Source organism: Caloenas nicobarica, chromosome 10 (assembly GCF_036013445.1).
Source record: "Caloenas nicobarica isolate bCalNic1 chromosome 10, bCalNic1.hap1, whole genome shotgun sequence".
NCBI lineage: Eukaryota > Metazoa > Chordata > Aves > Columbiformes > Columbidae > Caloenas > Caloenas nicobarica.
The window spans coordinates 9,942,693-9,963,554 of NC_088254.1; the positions used below are offsets into that span (position 1 = coordinate 9,942,693).

The 20,862-nt window shown below is 41.2% G+C and overlaps 1 protein-coding gene across 2 annotated transcripts in view; it reads left to right on the forward strand.

Annotated features, from left to right (window-relative positions):
* Positions 1 to 17: 17 nt before the first annotated feature.
* RAB27A (RAB27A, member RAS oncogene family) overlaps positions 18 to 20,862 on the forward strand; it is a 34,541-nt gene continuing 13,696 nt past the window's right edge. Inside the window, exons 1-2 of one of the 2 annotated variants that reach the window (XM_065642077.1) lie at positions 18 to 64; positions 13,485 to 13,602. The gene's annotated coding sequence lies outside the window, so the exon portion shown is untranslated. Of the gene's footprint in view, positions 65 to 2,052; positions 2,182 to 13,484; positions 13,603 to 20,862 lie in introns of those variants that run through there. The other variant, XM_065642075.1, reaches the window with a different exon arrangement.

The following is a 20,862-nucleotide window of genomic DNA, read 5'->3' on the forward strand; positions in this document are numbered from 1 at the left end:
GGCATTTCCTTCCGGTCGCTCTAGCGAACGGGAGGCTTCCGCTCTGTGGTCGCCCGTCCTTCAGGTGAGGGGTGCCGCGTCTGGCACGGTGCTGCTCGGGGCCGTTGGGCGAAGCACCCCGCGGGGCGGGGAGCGCCGAGCTTTCTGCCCCCGTCCCCGCTTCCCCCTTCCCTGCCCGGGCGCGGAGGTGCCGCCGGGGAGCGGGGAGAGGCCGCGGCCCCTCACGCGCGTGTCTGTGGGCGCAGGTGCTGCAGCGCCCCCTGCCGGCATGGGGCGGCTGCCGCTGCCGCACGTGGCGGTGGCCGTGGCGCTGGGCGTGCTGAGCGGGCTCTACATCTACCGGCCGCTCTTCTCGCCCGCCGCGCCCCGGCAGCCGCCAGAGGGCTCGGCGGAGCCGCCCGCGGTCGCCGCGCCGGAGAAGAGGCCGTGAGGGAGCCGTGTGAGCCGCGCCGCTGTCCCGGCGCCGTTCCCCGGCACCGCCTCGCCGCCCGGAGCTTCGCGCCTCCCCCGGGAGGAGATGGCGCCCAAGTCCCTCAGCAGGTCGGAGCGTTCGTCGCCAGCCGGGGAACGTCGCTCCGGCGCCGGGCGCCAGCCGTGGCGGGCTGAGCGGCCTCCGCGACCCGGCCGGGCTGCGGCACCGTCCCCCAGCTGAAGATGTGACTGTGTACGCGTGTTCGGTGCCAGCCTGTAGGGACACGGATGTTGAAATATGTATAAAGTTGTGAATGCTTAAGGGTACGTCTCCATGTATAAGTTCAAATAACCACCAGGGAACTGGAAAAAGAAAGTCACTTCTGTACGGTTACACTTCATAGGTTTTTTGGGATTGTCTCTGATCTGGTCCTCCAAGTGATAAATACCATTTTTATCCACTTGTTATGGTTTCAGTTCTTAATACTTCGGTTCTTTTGGGAGTGCAGTTGTACTGATGGCTGAGAAGGGAACTGCACCCACCTCTGGTGTCCCTGTATTCACAGCTGTATATACACATACACACGTGTTCCCCATGCATATGTTCATTCCTGAAAGGATGAGTGGCTATTTAATAAGACTGAAGGTCAGATCGTACTTGGAGAAGTGCTTCAACTCAGTAGGACCGTGTTAATCTCGCAATAGATGCGGATCAGTCTGACAAAGAGCACAGAATCTGAGACTCGAGGCAACTGGATCAGTATTTCAAGACTTTAGTAAATCTAAAACCAAAACCTGTAGATTTTGGCAACAACTTCTGTTAGATTTTGATTTTAACACAATCTTGTTGGGACAGCATAAGGGAAGAAAACCTTTGCCTGGATATGCTTTTCTTTAAAGCCAGGAATGGTGTGACAGCTGGAGGCAGTGGGCAGGCTTCCCAGGAGCTCAGATGAGAAGATGGCAGTAAAAGGTGGACTGGGAGCTGCAGCTGATTGTGATAAATGTAATTTGGACATAAAGTAATGCCACAAGTCTGTGATGAGTGCAAATGCTGTGGTGACTCCAGCAATGTTTTTTATTTACAAGATAAATATATATTGAAAAGGCTATTTTTAAAAGGCTAGTAGGCACTTTGTTTTTAAGTATAATTGCTGGAAGTTTGTCCGTAAAGATGGGAGTTGATTTTAAGAAGTCTCGAGAAAGAATGTCTTAACTGGTGCAGTCAGAAAGGGTTATTGATGCAGCTGAGCCTAAGACTGTGCTTGCTGAATCCTGGAGATTGCTGGCTTTAAAGTGGGTGTGTTGAGCAGCTGAGCAAAGAGAATGTTCTTTCCTCTTGTGAGGAAGGCAGCCAGCAGGCGGCAGAAAAAAATCACTAAGTGCACAGTGGTGGAAGTTACCTGACACCGCGTATTTTCTCTTCAAAACCCGCTTCGCCTCTCATGAAGTTTATTAAACGCGCGTGGTCTTTCAGGAAAGCGAGAAGTACGGCTGCAGGGCCAGCCTGTTTAGAAATGGCCTGGGTGTGAGCAAAGCGAGCGGCAGGAGGCAGCGGCCGAGCCCCGCACGGCTGCGGGCCGGGGCTGCCGTCCCAGAGCGGGGGGGCCGGGCCGGGGCGGCGCTGCCCCGCGGCCGGGAGGGGCCGTTCCGGCCCTACCTCGGGCCCTACGGGAAGTGATGTTGCCTTGACGGAAAACACACGCTTTGCAGCCCAAAAAAGGGCAGGTGCGGAGGGACGCGGGTGCCGGTGGCCGGGGAGGCGAGCAGGTAGGGGGCAGCGAGCGGGGTGCGGGCTCTCCCCGCCCTGCCCGCTCCGACGGGGCCGCCGCAGCCGCGGGAGGCTCGGGGGGGTCAGGGAAGCGCCTGCGCTGCAAAAGGAGTTAATGGGTCGTCTCGGGCACCCCCGGCCCGCAGCCGCGGCGTGGGCGCTGCTCGGAACCCGCTGCGTGGGGTTTAACCAGGGGGGCTCATTCCTGAGATTAAAGAAGAAAGTCGGAAGCCTCGGCCTTTCAACAGCTCGTACGTGTGCTTAACTTCACAGCTGCTGCCGTGAACACGACTACGCCGATAGTCCCTCTCAGGCCTTCACATGTAGCAGCTGTAGGATGTATGAGTTTCCCACAGCTCAAGACGTGCATTTCTTTTGTAAAAAGGAGAAATGGATTACATGTCTGATTTTTTAAAAAAAAAGGCCTTTAAAAATGGTAGATTGTTGATGGAGCAATATAAATCTGTTTTATCTGTTGAGCAAGAACTTAAATCTTTTGAGTATCAACAGGTCTGTTGCTTCTTTCTGGGTGCTGCATGTTTGTCTGACAGTCTGCTTGCTGAGAGGGTTCAGGAGGTCTAAAATAATGCTTTGATGATCTTGCATCTAAAGAAAGCTAAACGCATCAGAAAAACATCTTGGTTTTTCTAGCTCTGTCAGTAACTAGGTTATATAATACATAAGTAGTATTTTCTATGGTGCTAGCAAGGTATAAAGGACATGCCTAGAACTGTCAAAACCACCCAACTTTAATTTTTATCTCTCCCTAGAGATGCATCAGGTGTATTTTGAGCTTTCTGATCGTATGACTCCTCCAGCATTTTCTCTAATGATTAGTTATGTTGAGTTTTTCATCAGGATAACACATATGCGTGTTTGAAGTTAGGAGTTCTGCTAGGCGTTACTGGCAAGGTGATGTTTCTCTATACTTACAGTTTTTATTTAATATCTACAAAATGTTTATTGATTTCCACGCATAAAATGCATTAGCAGCACTAATCAGTTTCTACAATCTATTCTGCCCGTCTGGTCTTGGAAATTTATTCTTATGTAGACTTATCTTCTCAGCCCTTGTTTCTTTTCATACTTTTGTGACTGTTCCAGTATTTTCCAGCCTGGGAAAAGCATATAGTACCACATGAATTTCAAATGTTGATACATAATTGTAGGAATAGTATTTGTGATGCTAAATGGATGTCTCAAAAGCATGGTTAAAAAGATGGAAAAAAAGAACAGCATGTTCCTGTGTTTCTAGTTCAGGATTCTAATTTTACATCTACTTGATCTCTTGCACAAAGGAGTTCTGGGTGGGGAAAATGTGCTACAACTCACACTGTTTTGTTTTTACAGTTAATAGAATTTCTCATCTGCAACCAGATATCTAAGACCAGACTGTACATTTGTTTTTATCACTATCGTTAAATGTGGGAACACATTATTTTATCACTTGACTACACATTTCCTTTTCTTTCAAAGAGAAGATTGGTGAGATAAAAGAACTTTTAAGTAGCTTTTGACATTTACAGTAACAAGTATTATGAGCAGTAATCCTTATGTGTCTTCTTTGGCTTCTTGGTGGTCCTGTTACTGCCAGGTATCTGCTGTGCTGGCAGAATGACCATTGATTAGTCTGTCAGTTTTCAGCATAACCCTGAACTTGCAGATCAACGCCGTTACTAAGAGCAGTCTGTCGTCATCCACAGAGGACTGGTAAGAATATAATTTAGAAACAAGCAAAATTGGCACTAGCGATGGAATATAAGGAATGACAACTCTATTTTCCCCTGTGAATGTCTCAGCAAACAATTATAACAAGGTGCATTTAAAATGTGTTAGACTTATGATTTAAATAGTTAATCATCACATACTCTCTTCTGTCTTAAAGCTGAGTTATCGTACTCCACTGTACATGTGATCTGATCCTGCATAGAAGTTTGTTCTTCAATAATTTCAAAGGGTTACTTAGACATTTATAGCTAAGCATTTTTTCTGTGCTGGAGATACTTTTTTTTTTTTTCTATTAGTACAAATATATTCTCAACTAATCTTCCTCTGGGAATAGCTGTGTGGTTATGAGATTTCTTTTCCTCATTTCTCTTTTGGTTGTCTTAGTCTGAAAACTGCATCCCTGTCAGGAGGTAGCACTAACTTGAAGCACATTCAATCAGCTGAGATCATACCCTTTTACTTCCAGTGGAGGTAAAACCATAGTGAATGAGAAGTCCTGGCCTCTAATTTCTTTCCTGTTTTGTTTTCAGACATAATACAACAGAATTTACTTTTGATCATTGTAATAAGTACTCTCAATGTCTCTGATTTATTTCCCAATCTAATAAGCTTTGAAGATTAAGTTATGGCATATAGATTAAAAAAATTACATATAACCAGCATAATTTTTTCCTGTGATGTTGCTGTGGCTTCAAGAGGTTGAAAATACGCTCGTAAATGTCTAACAGTTTTGCATAGTACTGGGCCTTGGAATCCTTTTTACTTACTTGCTGGCTAGCACTTTGGAGCTGGCCTGACAAGTTCTTCAGTATTTTAAACTACTGCAAGGAAAAGAAAAAAGCAAACGTCCTTGCTTTTTTGACTCTGAAGAGAATATCAAAGTGTACACCAATGCGGTGCTATTTTCCTGAGTTTGCAAACCCATTTCCCATAGCTGTTCCCTTTCTCTATGTCAGATACTTGTGAAAAATCGGTAAGACTAAACCATATTAGATAAAGGCACTTCTGGAAGACAACGTGAAGACTGGCAGTAAGGTAGGAAGCAGGCAGGAAGCAGCAATGAAGATACAAGCTTAGGAGGAGGAGTACAGCTTTTCTAGAAATTTGTGGTTTGCAGTGGAAGAAATGAGTTAGTAGATACATGAACAGTGTTTTTAAATTAAAAGTTAAATTTGTTGGCGCTTGCAAATAGTATATTGAAAATCATTCTACACTTCTGCAGTGATTCTTTGTGTAAAAGATGTATGTGAATGAAAGGACTGTAAAGAGTATACCTAGCTGAAATATTTATGTGCAAATAGAACAGTGGATGGGTGTAAGGATGACCACTACACAAACCAAGTAACCGATTCCAGATTACTTTTGGAATTTGCAATTGCAGTTTTGCAGTGGCCATCTGACTGCTTGGGTGTACAGCTATCGGTTGGAAAGGTGATAAAAGAATAAATAGCAAAATAGTTGAGTATTACCCAAGATTCAATTGTTTTTTCTTTCAGGTAAGGTGAGCTCCATGGGTAGAAGTATTGCCTTTTATCAGACCAAATTATGTTGTTGGTAAGGGTAGGTGAGCTTTCAGGTATGTAAGCCCCTTTCAGGTTTGAATTAGAAACAGCAAATACAAAACAAAATTGAAAACAATTGATAGACGATTTTTATAGTACTTCTGTTAAGCATATTGACCCATGAGGCAGCATATGTCATTAGAAAGCGATGAAGTTTCTCTTGCAGAAGTACTAATGTTTTCAAGGCATCCTCCCATTTCTAATGAAACGCTTCAGAATGGCTGTGCTGTCACAGTGGCTGCTATACAGCCATGAAAGTGAACAGCATGTGCTCTCCAAATCAACCAAGTTTTACTCTGAGGGCCTATCTCATTTTCATAACTAATGGATATTCTATTTGGTTCTCATAGCTGCTCAGAGCTATAAGGAAAAAGGTTGCTCTGTGAGCCTAAAACAATTCTTTCCAGTAAAATCCTTGGGGAACGGGAACGTTTGGACTATACTGAAGGCTGCTATTAGTGATAAGGACTAATAAAGCATGTGTGTTGGGTAGGAGGAAAAGAAAATTTGATTCATTTTTACGATAAAAAAATGCAAGTTTTGTGGTTTTCTCGTGTGTCTCTGCCAGTCTTGCAATATAATATTTCATACTAGTAGTTGCTGAGGGAAATTACATTCCTTCTGGAAATGCCTGCTGATAATTGCATGACTAACATGGTCATGAGTGCGTCACACATGGGGAGTGATACATTTTTGAAACTTCAGGATGTCACTGAAAGCTAGCAGTTGTGGGAGCTGCTTATGCTGCAAAACTGTTTTATGCAAGGTTTGCATGAGAGATGAGTTGCTGTTAAAGTTATTGCCAGTGGGTGGTGCTTTCCAAGTTTGAAGCCTAGCTAACATTCAGAATGTGGATTATAGCAAAAAGTAGAATTTTTTTTAATTTTTATTTTTTTATTGCAAATCTTAATCATAATTCTCCTCCCTTCACTTGTTTGGTTCCAAACCAAATGTTATGCATGACTGAATGTGACCCAAAATACAGGTATCAGATTAGATTCTAGCCCTGCTGATACCATCCATTTGCAACAGAGTGTTTCTCATCCAGCACTTTAAAATCCTGTGCATGTAACAGCACATGCTCCACTGACTTTCTCCTCTAACAATAATTCAGCTTGACAGGTCTTTTCTGCTGGGGCATGAACTGTCTGGCTATACTTAACTTTTCCATATTCTTTCCTGCATTACAGTGGTGTCAGGATAGATATCTTTATACAGAGATGGTGTCATCCAAGTTTGAAAACAATACTGTCTGAATTCAATTGTACTTCTGAATCTGACAGCAACACTCTCATAATTTTAGTTTGGATAAACGCAGCCCTAAGTTGGAGTTGTTCAAGTAGTAGGTGTGTGTGTGTTTGTTTGTTTTTTAATGTTCTTTAGCTATGAAGTAGAAGAGGTGACTATAAATCTTTATTTGATATTTTTCTAGAATTGTTAGTTTGGATATAGCACCTGATGAACAGGATGGGGACTGATATCTTGCTGTGTGTCAGTAGAAGCTGAAGAGCAGGCTTTGGAAGACCTATGAAAAGAACATGCTGCAAAAGTAGAATCATGCTTTCTAGTAGATTTAAAAACAAAACATAAAAAATTCCCAAAATTTTAACTGCTAATACAGTGAAAGTAAACTAGTTTTTATGCTATTAACTTTTTATTTGTAATAATAGATGTGCTTAAAATTTAATTTGCTTTTAAACAGAAAATGTCTTTAAATTGAAAGGAAACGTAAAATTGAATGGTTGTCACAGTATGTGCTGTGGCTGGTCTGGAGCAGCGCACGTACAACTTGTCCAGCTAGAGGGTGCCCCTTACGGAACTGAAAACCCGTAACTGCCAACTTGCACTGGAGGCGTGCAGCTCTTTCCTTTATCCACCTGCCAATTTTTCACAAAGTGTATAGGAACTTCATATCTTTGCAGCTTCTTCCACTCTGTGAAGGAGCTTTAAAACTGATCCACAGATTCGAATGTTGGGAGGGAAGGCAGAGATGACAGAAATTCCGTGTCTCTACTCCTCTCTCTAAGAGGCTTTGTTTCCTTAGGAGACCAGGCTCAGAGCCATGTCCTCATTTCAGCTTTGGTTTTTGCATTGCAAATTTGGGGCTTTCCTCCACGGAGTCCTTCTTGCATTCATAATCTCCAGGGTGGTGTGTTGAGCCGTAGGGTATTTTTCTTGTGCCTAGCATCCTGAGGGATCATGAGGAATGGGAGCAGTACCATTTTTCGTAACTGGGAGTTGCACAGGGATTTGAATAGGGCCAATGGAACTCAAACACCTACTTTGGTAATGTCCTCCAGAACCACCACCTGTACAAGCCCACCCACTCCTCTTGCACACCCTGAAGAAGATAAGATCAACCAGTCAGGTTAGTTATGTTTAACTTTGGGAGTCACTGAATAAATGAAGGAGCTCTAATGTTAATGATGTTCACAGTTTAAGAAATGGTAAAGGTGAAAACCAGATATCGCAGGTATCTAGTGAGGTTTCATGTGCTTCATTGTATGGAAGATTGAACAGTAATATAGGACAAAAGGAAAACTTTGCTGCAGTCATAAGAGGCATATGTCTGTATCTGTCAAATAGGGCAAATAACCAGCTTTTCAATTTTACCTCCTGAGAGCAAATTTAAAGTGTAAAAGACACTGTTGTCAGCTTATGAGAAGAGTGAAGGACTGCTTGCTCTGTTAAGTAGATTTACAAAAGATATGGACAGGGTCGTCTTGTGCTGGAAAGAAAACCTAGCTGTGACCGAACTGGAGCTGTGCTGAGATCAGTTTTAAAAAGCAGTGTCTTTTACTTGGCAATGATGTATGGAATCAGGTAGTGCATATCAGTTCAGCTTAAGCATGAACATAAATATGAAAGCAACTTTCAAGACTGTATTAATATGATTGGATTGTAAAACATTGAAAATAATTTCTAAGGAAGCTGCAGTGCGTATGTTCCTTTGCACTGGTACAACAGCTTCCTGTAAAGCTACTGTGTTTTTAAATAAAAAATACACTTAGTCATCAACCCTTTTAATATGTAGATAAAGATGACTGATCTAAAATGAGATTTGTAACTCTTCAGAGTGAAGATAGAGACATCAGATTATTTTGCAGCTTCTGACCGAAATGCAGAGACACTTCTGCCTGTGTGCATTACTGTTCTGGGTGCTCTCTTCACGCAATCAGCCGCCCTCTTCATAAGTTTTACAAAACATGGAACCAACATAAGTCTCACAGAAGAGCTGTGGCATGTTGAGTAATTCATCCATCTTTAGGTTAAATATTCCTGTTTTAAGTACAGATGATGTAATTTGAATAGTGTGGATGTTGCCAAAATACCGTTTCCTACGTGCAAAAGGATAAATTTGTTCACTTCAGTCAAAATGAATAATCTTGTTTGTTCTTATGCTAATACATTTTTTTGCCATTTTAAATACAGAACTTTTTATTCACCATTTCTTGGTGTCTTAACACCTGTATATGGACGCTGTATTTTTTTCTATTATTTTCTTTCTAATATTTCAGAACTGTAATAAGACAGAACCTGATTCAGGATTTCTTTTTTGTTTTTCCCCCCTTTGCATTCAGATCTGGAGCAAGCACCCACACTCATGGCTTTGCCTCGGGATAAACTGTGCCTGTGCTGACGTAATAAAAAGTGATGGTGGAGGCAGTAAACTTGTAGTTCAACGGTATTGACAAATCAATTAGATCTGCTTGTTTGGGATAATTCTACCAGTCTTTTCTGAAATACTAATGGGTTCTTAAAATATAAACAAATTTTATTTTAGGAAACAATGTTTTGATGTTCTTCCTGCAAAAAAAGATGACAGGGTTTGGTCTAAACTTTCCCTAAGTGCTGATGTTGAGTGCCCAATTGTTGGGAAGGATTCCTGTCATTAGGCAGTACGATGTTCCATGAAAACAACTTTTTTTTTTTTTTTTTTCTAATTTTTGAAGAAACCCTGGTAACTCTTGAAGTTAGTCATCTAGAGCCTCTCTTGCAGGGGACTATTTCTAAGAAGTGCTTTTCCATATAAAATGCTACTGACCTTAAACATACCAATACTTTATCTCTTACAGTGCTAAATGAAAGCTCGGTCACCATTACTAGAAACTGCCTAGATTGGCTTATAGTTGAAACAACAAAACATGGAAGTTTTACTTTAATCTATAGTATTACTAAATATTTAGCAGATGTGCCTTTTGGGTAGCAGGAGGGCCTACCTGACATACTTTCATTTTAATCAGTGAAGGGGTATTTCATGATTTGATGCTGGAAAGTTCAGCTATTACATTTCTGGTGTGAAAGCCGATCTTCTGAGTGTGGGCTGTCTTCCCTTCCTCTTTTTCTTAGAATGATATTGGTGAGAGGAAAGCAGAAAAAAATCAATATAAAGGATTTTGTCTCCTCCTTTCAGGTATTTTTAGTGCTGTCTTGAGGTACTGGCGTGTTACGGCGTTTATGGACTGCTGCAGCAGTAAGTTGCAAGCTCATTCACATGACAGCTGGTCAATTTTCCTTTGCAGCGCATCCTGTCATCCCCTCTAATTTTTTCCAGAGTGTCTTTTAGTAAGAAGCTGACTTTCTTCTAAGGAAACAACTGTAATTCTGCTTTACAGTTGTAGGAATCTGTCTGCACCAATTAATACGTTCATATTTTTCCCATTTACTTTTTAAATCATATTTTCTTTTTGTATTTTGTAGGGTTATTCTCTCACTGTGAAATAATTGCTGTATAGCATGTGCTCTGGCTCTTCTTGAAGTTTGCCACCGTGCATGTGAATCAGTTCATAGGCAGTGTGTCCTGGTGGCTGCTTTTCCCTGCTGCATTTTTCAGGTTTCCTCCTTGATTGCCTGTAGAGGTTTTGTGGAACAGATAAGATTTGTGAGTGCTGAGAAATAAAATTACACTTGGCTGCCTGCTGGTTGGTTTTCATTCCATAGACTTGCAGGTCATCTGTTGAACCCACGTGTGAAAACTATGGCTGTTGGTAAGGGCGTGGTGAGTTTTTAATGTGTGTTGGAAGAAGCCATTAACTGATGAGAGTGCTGAAGGGGAGCCCTCCAAGAGAACTGGGTAAGTGGAGTGGAGGCAGTTGGCACTGCTGTTAGTCGCAGCTTTAGGCTTTGAAAACAGAGATGAGTTATTCTGTAGCATTATCTGAGATGGACTGTTGCTAGATCCTCTTCCCCCTTTTCTGTCTCCAGTGGCAGATGTCTTAATTCCTGCAAGAACCGTGGTCAGACACATAACAGTCCAGCATTTTCTTCTAGGGGAAGCACCTGCTTCAGAACAGTTTGGACACTTGCAGATTTTCTCAAGAGTGTGGAATGTATGAAGGCAAATATGCCGATGCTTGTGATGAAGAGTGCTCCACACTGTCCACTGTGTTTGACTGTCCTCAAATTTCCTCCTAAATTCTTTGCCCTGTAGAGATTATTTTTACAAGAAGGCCATAAATTCCATGTATTCAGGTCATCTTGTTCATACAGTCTGCTCATAAAACTTGTTTGTATAAACGGTGGGAAGATTTAATAATTAAATAGGTGGCCATTCCTATGTAGAACTGTAGCTTCAAAACTACATTTCAGAGTTTCAGGACTTCACTGGAGTAATTTTGATCCCATACATAAACTTAGAAAAATGTCCAAGCTCTTGTAACCCCCTGAGATGGGGGTAGCGGGGAGAGGGAGGCTCGCTTTGGGCTGCCTGCAGCCGGTCCTGTTCCAGCTCCTGCCGCACGGTTTGCGTGTGTTTCCTGCCACTGCGGCAGGGCTGGCCCAGCTGTTTGTGCAGCGTTTGCTGAGACCTGCAAATGTGTTTGTTTAAATGTGTTCAATGTGTTTGTTTAAAAACCAGAGACTTTAGGTAACCAAACATTGATGTCCTCCCAGTTTGTAAACGGAGGCCCTCTGTTTTGGTATTAACTCTGCAGTTTGAAATCAACGTAACTTCAAACTTGGAAAAGCAGCTTCATTTCAGCTGTACCTTCCTAGCAAAGTCTTGCTGTTTCAGATAAAACCCTTTCCTGGAAGACGGAAGGGAAAATTAGTTGGTATTCCTCACAGCAAGTTGCTAAGAGGAAAGGTAAACAGCCTCATTTTGTCCTGGGATCAAATGCTGAAGTCTGGGAATTATTTATGAATTGTTTTCCCCTTAAAGATGGCAAAAATCTCAGTGTCAAAGAGCTGGAACTCCATTTCCATTGCTGGTTGAGAAATCCAGGCAGGCAGTTTGTGTTCCGTGTGTGTAGCCACCCCCCAGGGCTGTTTGCAGCACAGCAGCAGGCTTGTTGCTTTGTCAACGCTTCTCATCCTGTTCCCCCTCTGTGCTCTGGAGCACATACCAGAGATTCGCGTGTGCTTGTGGTCTGAATATTCCTTCACAGTAAGCAAATGTGATGTTATCGATCAGGGAAGCATTTAAAGATTGAAAATGTTAATGTTGCTGAAAATTCAACCCTTTTTTCTTGCATATGGGAGCAAAAAAGAGACTTTTATGTTCTTCTGAAACTGGTGAAATTTATAGAAAATTGGAACAAGCCAAGAATGGGTAGAGTTTTAAAAATTATAACCCGTAACAAAATGTAATGGGAATGGATTTTAGCTAAATCTGGAAAAAATGCTAAGGCAGGGCATGAAAAAGTGTTCCACCATTTACAGTTTTTTGCCAGCTCTGTATAACTGTTCACTGGGGAAAGTGCAATAAAAATTTCCTTGATTCACAGGGAAGGAGGTGGGAGAGTTGAGCACTGAAACAAGTGAATCAAGGAGCTTGTGGAGTTCTTGTCATTACTGGTAGATGAATACATCAAGGATATGTTAAACGTTACAGCAGGCTGTCTGCAGCACTCCTTAAATTATAAGACTGGAGAGTAGTCTTAGAAACATTCTTAATTTCCTTTCTTCTCTGCTTTTGAAACACCATGAGGAAAGAAACTGAGACAAGAAAGGGTTGTGCAAGGGGACCCGTTTTCTGTAAAAGCTCACATCTGCTAAATCTGACATGGCGAGCGCAAAACTTGCTTTGTCCTCACCTGTCAGTCCTCTGCTGTTAGCACCTGTAATGCCAAGGGTGTTTGTGCGAGGGGACTCGTGGTGGCTGCAGGCGGCTGTGTCGTTCCTCTCACCCCTTGGACGCAGCAGAGGGACCTGCATCCGGCGAGTGCCGTGGTGTGGCCACCAGAGCCGCGATGTGGCCAGACGTGGATCTTGCCTGTTGAGTGCTTGTGTCAACAGACCATGATGAATGGACTCGTTGTTGAGGAGGAGCTGGCTCACATGTTAAATCAGTAACTTTATTTCCTCGAAATTATGTGAATGTTTAAAATGTCTGCGTGTATCTCTTAGGATTGGGCAGGGGAGGAGGGCTTGCAAATTTAGCTGCAACGGTTCAGAAGGTTTCTGGCAACATCTTAACTCTGGTCTTTCGTTGGAGCTTGTTGCCTTCAGAAGAGGTTCAGCAGAAGGGGCTGGACATGGCCACCCCCAAATCCCTGCTGCCCTCCCGGATCCTGCCAGCTCCTTCTCACGTGGTCTCACTCTGGTCTCTGTGCCAATGTTGTTATTGGAAACTTTTTCTACCATTTCTAAAGGTGTAAAATAAAACCAGACTCAAAACTGAAATTCTCAGTTAGGTTTTTGGAGCTTTTGATACTCGCTTTATTTCATTATAGTACACTACTGTGTTTGCTGTATTTTTATTTTTTGTAATGAAACACACTGCAACTTCCTCCCTTTATGACAAGAAGGAACGTCAGTAGTTTATGCAAAGGCTTAATGTTTGTTACCTGGTTCAGGGAGATCTAGTTAGCGACGTTGCTTAGTTTTAAAAGGAGGAAAAGAGATCACTTGATCGGGCAGTGAGGCCACATGACAAGCAGCTGAGTGTAATTAGGTGGGTAGGGTGGCTGTGTGGGGCTGGCAGCTTTGCATGTCAGTGTGAATTTTAGAGCTGTTATTCTGAGCTACAGTATTTTGGTCTTATTTTCTTTCTCTCCTGATACTACCTGTAGATGAGAAATGGCTCTTTTTGCATGACTATGGTATTCAAGAGATCTGAACTGTGTGAGGAAACTCATCACTGAAGTACCCTTGGAAAACTACAGATCCATTTGCAGCTGTTAAGCATAGGTATGTAAACACTTTATTTTTTTCATGGGATTTATTATATTGTTTTCCTTGAGCTGACAGTTGTGTGCCAACTGTTCCTCTGTTCAGAGCTTTGAAACAATGTTGCTGTACTTGTAAGAAACTGCCTGAAAGATTTTGATTTTGAGAGACAGTTCAGCATTGCTGCATCCTCATGTTCTAGAGGGAAAAGTAAACTTAAAACTGGGAAGTATGCTGGCTTATGTAAAACACAGGCTTTGGATTTAAATAACAAAACTGCAGGCCTTTGGTCATTGCTTTTCCCAAAGGAGCCAGTCAGATTTAAAGAAACACCTAGATAAGTTTATCATTAAGATTAAAATAAATGACTGCAGTGACCAGTGTCTAGATTCAGTAACTGTAAGATGCCCTTTCTGGTCCCAAGTCATCAGCCTACATTTCCTTCTTTTGTTCTACAGTTAGAAGGTAGAACCACCTTTGGTCATAAAGTGTCCTGCACAAATAACGTTTCATAATACAGAACAAAGTAACTCAGTATTTTTAAATTTTGCTTGAACGTATACTAAATGTAATGATGATAAAAGGAATAAAAATGGTGTGTTGCACAATCTGTTATTTTTAATTAGCAAAAGAAATCAGACTGCAAGGAACCATGAGAGCTCACCTAGTTCACGTGTTTTCAACCATATAGTAATAGTTTCCATCTTAAAATTAATTATGGTAAAGGCAATGTGGAGGTGGGATGTTATTACTGTTGGTTTGTATCTCCTCTGGAAGAAACTCCAAACGTATGTGCCCATCTGACTAGGTCATTCCTTGCCACCCCAGGCATGAATTTGTGGTCAGGCATCCTTTCTAGCCCATGTGTTTGCCAGCGTTTTTCTAACCATGGAGCAAACCTCCCGTTTTTGTAGACTGTAAATAACCAAGGGGGAGTTGTTGAGAGAACAGAAAACCGTATTCTCCTCCACTTCTGTGGGAAGGTCACAAGGCTTTCCCAGGGTTTTAATTGATACCTAGCAAAGAGTATCTTAATGATTTTTCTAGTCCTGATCATCACCCCTTGACTTGTTTTTATGAGAAAGAAGTGACAAATTCATAAATGTAGTTAAATAAATGTTTTCTTGTTGTTTCCTTAGAGACATCCTCAGTATATGAAAAAGCTTATATAAAAATAACTGGTAGGAAGGATTTTTGTAAACATTTGTGCTTGACTTAATGATTTTTTGTGTATGTGTGCTGGATGGATTGGTTGTCATAGTTGCTTCATTGAAATTTACTATTATATAATGCTTCTCAATTATTGCATTGTGTGTGCATTTTGAATGTGTGTTATAAAAACAATTTCTAGTACGTGCTAGGGTAATGATTTCTATTAGCCTAAGTTACTTGAGGATTACATTTTGATAATGTTGGGATTCTGTTGTATAGAGCAAAACAATATTCTAGCTGCCTCCCTTATCCTCACCATACTCCCAGTGGGTTTCAGTATATTTGCTTTTTTTCCAGCGTGTCTTTCATTTACAACACTATTTTAAACAAAACACCCTTAGGAATTAAGCCTGGTAAAGACAAAATAGGAATCTAATTCATCTGGAATTCTTTAAACATGTCACTAAGAATGACATCGAGGAGAAATAGTTTGGTGGTTTTTTTTCCTTTAAAAAAATAAATTGAAAAAAAGACTAACAAAAAATCTGAAACTATACAAAATTTGAAGAATGAACTCAAAAAATCTTAAAAGCATTTAATGGAAAAAAACCTGGAATATATCCTAGTGGAACGAGGGAAATAAGCTCTAGTCAAAGGGAAGTAGAAATAACTTTTTAAGGAGAAATTTCTTTGGTCTAAAATGTTTGACTTCCTAACTAGGAAATAATATAGCTCTTGCTTCTGAATTTTGTTTAAACACTATGTCATAGGGATAAAGTTTCTTTACATAAATTCAGTTTTAATGTTTTGTGTTGCAACTGTTTGTATAAACAGAAGTAGAACTGGGATCCTGGTGAGGTGGGAATTCTCTGGGAGTGAGAGGCCGTGTATATTAGCAGAGCTGTACTGAGCAGTGCTGACATTTTCTGTTTTCACACGCTGAATTTTTTTTCGCTGGAATCTCATTACTGGATTTTTATTTCCTTCTCTAGGAAATCATATGCCTTGGTTTAAAATCAAACCAAACACTGCAAGCCAAATTCAGCCTTTTAATAGAAGATGCAGTGCCTGCTTTATCGAGCCTTTTCAAACAGAAGCTCCTGTGGGGTAGTGCCATTGCATACTCCCTGTTTCTTGTGACTTGTGCACGGAAGTGCAGGGTTGAATAGATTCTTTCATATCTACTTAACCTTTATATCCCATTTTTCAGTTCAGACGTTTGATGCCTTTCTCAGTCATAATGTAGAATGTAAAAAAATTGCAAATCGCTATATGAAGTTGGTTTGTCAGTTTGTGTGAGACTTCCAGATTCTTCATAAGGATGCAAAATTTTATACTTAGTGTTAAGTCAAGAAAGCACAGTCTGAATCCACTATGTCCTCGATGCATTTTTCTACAGGGAACTTGCATTTCTTGGATCAATTACAGCAGTCTGACTGGCAATTTGTTTTCTTAGAATAACTGTGTATTTTTTCTGGAATTGGGTTATAGAGGTGGTTGTTCTGTAAGTTCACAGCTGCTAAGCCATTTATTAGCTATAGCAGAAACATTCTGAAAAGTAGTTTTAATTGAAGACTTTTGTGGGGAGAGGTAGGAAATGGTCTGTTATTGTAGGTCAGTCAAAGTGAAACCTGAGGATACTGTATGTCTGCATGAAATGTTAAGGAGGAATTCTGCAGGAAGGCCTCTCCAGCTGGAAAGCTGGCAACAGCTGCCAGGTTTCAGCCAGGGATGTTACTCTACAGCCATCCTGGGGCCCTACCTCAATCTGGGAAGAACTAAAATGAGCAAACTGTGGTGTTAGACTTGTGATTCTTTTTGCTTTCCTTGCAGGGCTCGTATATACCTCCATTACAAGAATTAGTGTAAGAAATTCTAGTTTGCTGTGCCATTTATCTGAGCAGTCCTTGCCGTGTATCAAGATTTACCTATAATTCGTGCTGCAATACGGGATTCTGATCAGAGCAGTAAGATAAAGTATTGGCAACTCATGTTGAAAAACAGCAGGCTTTTTGAATGGAAGCTTTATGTTGTGCAGTTTAGTCCACTTAATCGGTGCTTCTTCTGAATTATCCATTCCCTGAGGCTCTAGAAAAGAAGCTGTGCTAGGATAGGAATTGAAGCAAACATTTTGCCAAAGCACTGTCTGACTATTTCGGCAGACTGCAGTGCCTCAGTAGAAAGCTTGCACAGTGTTAGTACATGCTACAGTTCTGGAGCTGTTCAAATGGGAGATTCAGTGGCTTGTTCAAAGTATGGGCTTACTTTTCGATTCTTGGGGAAAAAAAAAACCCACAACAAAACTGTAGGTTTAGCTTTGCTTTGTTAGAAGAGTTTAAGAATGATACTTTTGAGCCACAAACGTGCTCCAAAATGACTGTCTCATACTGTCACAGATCAAGGTTCCTCCTCCAAGAGGCCACGATGCCTTGTGGTTACCTGTTTTCATTTGGCAGGAGCAGGCAGCCTAACTTCTGATGGACGTAAAAATCTTTGGAAATTTCAGACTCATCTAAGTAACGAGAGAACTTTTAAGTTCCCGAGGAATAAATAGCCAGAACAAAATGTAAGAAATGCTGAATACTGTGTCCCCCTGTTGTTTACTGTTGAACTAAATCGGGCAACTTGCGCCAAAAATAAGGACAGATCACAACATTATAGAAAAGCAATAATGCTAAAGAATGGTAGCAGCTGCAAAAAAAAAAAAGTAGCTTTTGCTGCATCTTCCAACCAAAAACCAGAGTTAGCAAGGAGCAGATTTTACCTCCTATGAAAAACAAGAGAAGCAGGTATTACCCAGTACAAAGGATGAAAAGGTGAATTAAATTCTGCACTGAAATTCTTTGCTGCCTCACCCCTTTGTACACTTGCCCACATCATGTTAGATGAATGAGACAGTCTTATAGTCCCATTTGTATCATATTCGTGTAGGTTTCACTTTTATCTAACAGTGACTATAAGGTGTTTTCAGATTGTCTGTTGCGTGACCTTCTCCATAGACTTTTAATTGACCTAATAATGATAATTTATTTTTGCTAAATTATTTCCCTCTAATGCAGCATGTGCAGAATGTTTCCTTCATAAGCTGGGCAGTGTGACCTTTTGGAGAATCATTATCTGTATTTAAGGTATCTGTCCTATAAAACAAGGTGGAAGGCAGCTGAGAACTTTCCTGCCCTGGAGGAGAAAAAGATATATATATATTTTTAAAAAAGGTGCAAATATTTTCCTCTGGCTGTTTATGGTGTGTGCTTCAATGGGCTTAAACAAAGAATCTGGCCTGACTAATGTGTGTTGAAGCAGATCTGAATCACCCACATAGGCAGAGCATAAAATATAATACTTTATTTAGCATGGGTACATGTAAATGTTTTCCCTGATTTATCGCTTCATTCATATTTTACCTGCACATATGAAATTGCTTTTGTCGGTTTCTAGGTTTTTTTACCTTTTATTCCTTTTATTCTGCTTTTTTGAGTATCTGCTTATTCTAGCTGTCTGCTGGAGATTTTTCTTATCTCCAGGAAAACCAAAGCATTCCTTAAAGAAATTCTTAATTTGTACGATCCTGTGTGATTTGTATTATCTTCCCCTCTATCTTTCAGTGGCTATTTCTGAGAGCAGAAATAGAGGTATGCGCTTGTTCCTTGCCCTTCTGGATCTGGCAGTGCTGCTGCATTGAGTGGGCGGGCAAACTTCTGGACATGTCCCTCCTTCTGTGAATATGACCAGCTCCGTGGGTGAAATGGTGGCTTCTGTGTTTACTGAAAGAGTTGGAAACTGTATAAATTTATGTAAAACTGTCATTCATAATTCCTTGATACTGTCAAGAGCAGGTACAGAGTAGTGATGTGTTACAGACGTTAAGGTTAGGCGGTGGGTAAGCCGTGAGCTGGGTCCCAGAGCAGTCAGAATTGTCACCTCAAGGAAGGATGCTGGGCATCGCTCTCAGTTTCCTGTTTACAAGTTAGTGAAAAAGCATGGCGTGTTAACTTGTCAGGCATTGTGGCTTAATGTACTTATCAGAGGAGCAGCTGAATGGTTGAGGCAGGAATAAGTAGTATGGAGCTGTTCTTAAAAAAAAAAAAAAAAAAAGCTTTCTTTTTCCCAGTCTGCTCTGGAGTTTATTCACATGGTATGGATGTTTGCTACAACTTGAAAGCAACTTCTCGTTCCCAGGAGGGGGACAGGTCCTCTGAGAGAGTTCTACTGTTTCCATCAGATATTGTTGCAAATTTTTATTTATCTACAGTATTTTCTTACTATGAAGCACATGAAAATGTTCGAAACTTATGAGAGGACAGAGATGGTGCTGTGCTTTTTGCAGAGAAGTTGAAACTGCACAGTGATCCTTCCCTATGGGTGAGGTTGGAGTATCACCTACAATGGTCCTGCTTTTATTTTCCATTTTCTTCCAGTGCCGTGCTGTCTTTCATTCCTTTGTGTAACTGAGCCATTCTTTGAAATTCAGCCTCCATTTCGTTGGTTTGGTTATGCTGAAATGTAGATGTAGTTGCAAAACTAACTGTTGTTTCCTCTCCTGGCTTCTCCATTCCCAATTTCCCCTGGTTTTCTGGAAATGAAGTCCAGAATCTGCTGTTGCCTTGCCCGGTGTGTTGTGCAAGGTTCTCTCTCACCACATCTGCAGACCTGTTGCTTCACTTACCACTTTTGTGCCCCCTTTCTTTTGGGGATCATGATTTTATGCCTGGCAGCTCCCATTATAACTCATTCTCAGAGTGCTTTGTGTGCCTGTCAATTCTTTGTGCTCTGCAAAATTCTGCAGTTCTAGCAGTGCTGACAAAGTGTCCTGGAGATCCTTCAGCTGAGACAGAAGTGACATCAGTGTTTGGAAGCTAAAGTCTTGCAGCCTATTTTTTTGCATGTATTTTTTCAGACTCCTATATGTATCCTGAGCAGCCTTAGAATGACTTAGGTCCTCCCGAAAAAGAGGCAATCCTTAGGCATTGATCCTATAGTTCCTTAGAATTCCTGTATAGTTGAAACTACAAAGGTCATAACTGAAACACGTCAAGTAAAGCAGTTGAGAGTAACCAAAAGATAAATGCTCAGAGCAACTGAATCTCTTCATTTGTAACAGGAAGGGGTATTTTCCTTCTTGTTATTTATGTTACAGAAGAGTCCCAGAAGTTGCAGAAAGTGTCATTTTGGCCAAAATTAAAGCAAGCCAGGTCATGTATTTTCCTAAGAAAAAAATAGTACAGCACAGCGTATTTCAGTAAAGTGTTTATTTCTTAACTCTTCCCCCAGCACAGCAGTTACTTGAGTTTATTAAAAAAAGTTATCATAATTTGTTTATATTACATTTGTACATGTCTGGCCGCTTTTAGCCAAAGGCATTTCTAATAAAGTGTTGACTAAGCTGGAACACTGTTTTAACTCCCTGTCCCTTGTTTCGACAGAGCTGGCAAGTCTCTGACGGTGACCAGTTCTGCAAGCATTAAGGTGCTACCGAGGCTTTCAAGCTGGGTGAGGCCGCTGGTTACGCTTCACCCACACTGGGCAAGAATGTGGTTATTGCTTTGCTGCAGTGTGACGGGAGTGCTGGTATGACAGGATTAGTGAACTTATTCCTTTGAGGTCCACATCACTTTCTCAGTGCCTCTGCTTTAACAGATCGGCTGACATATAAGGCAGCTCTTGAAGTTGTTTAAGTCTATGTAGTGCCTGCGTGAGAAACTTTTATGTATGAATTTACTTACAGAATGATCAGACCTGTACAAGTGCATTATTACAGTGTACTCGTATTTACACATTGTCCATCAAGAGATCCACAGTATCTTCCTTTTCTGTCTGTGTGGCATTTGGACTCCTCTCAATGCCCCATGTCAGCTCTTTAATCATAAGCATGCAGCCTTAACTGCTTTTTAGGTACAAACCCATATTTGGGGAAATGTTCATTTGAAAGAGTTTTTGAACTCTAAATAGCATTGACTTTTTCTTGGTGTATTTACAAATATGACTTGATTATAATGTGATGAAATGTGGTGGTATCTTAAGATATGAATTCATTATTGGTCTAATATCTGTGTTTTGGCAAATTTTTATTATTATGTCTCTCTACAGTTGTGTAGTGTATCCTACCGTGTTAGTCACTGGTCTTATGGC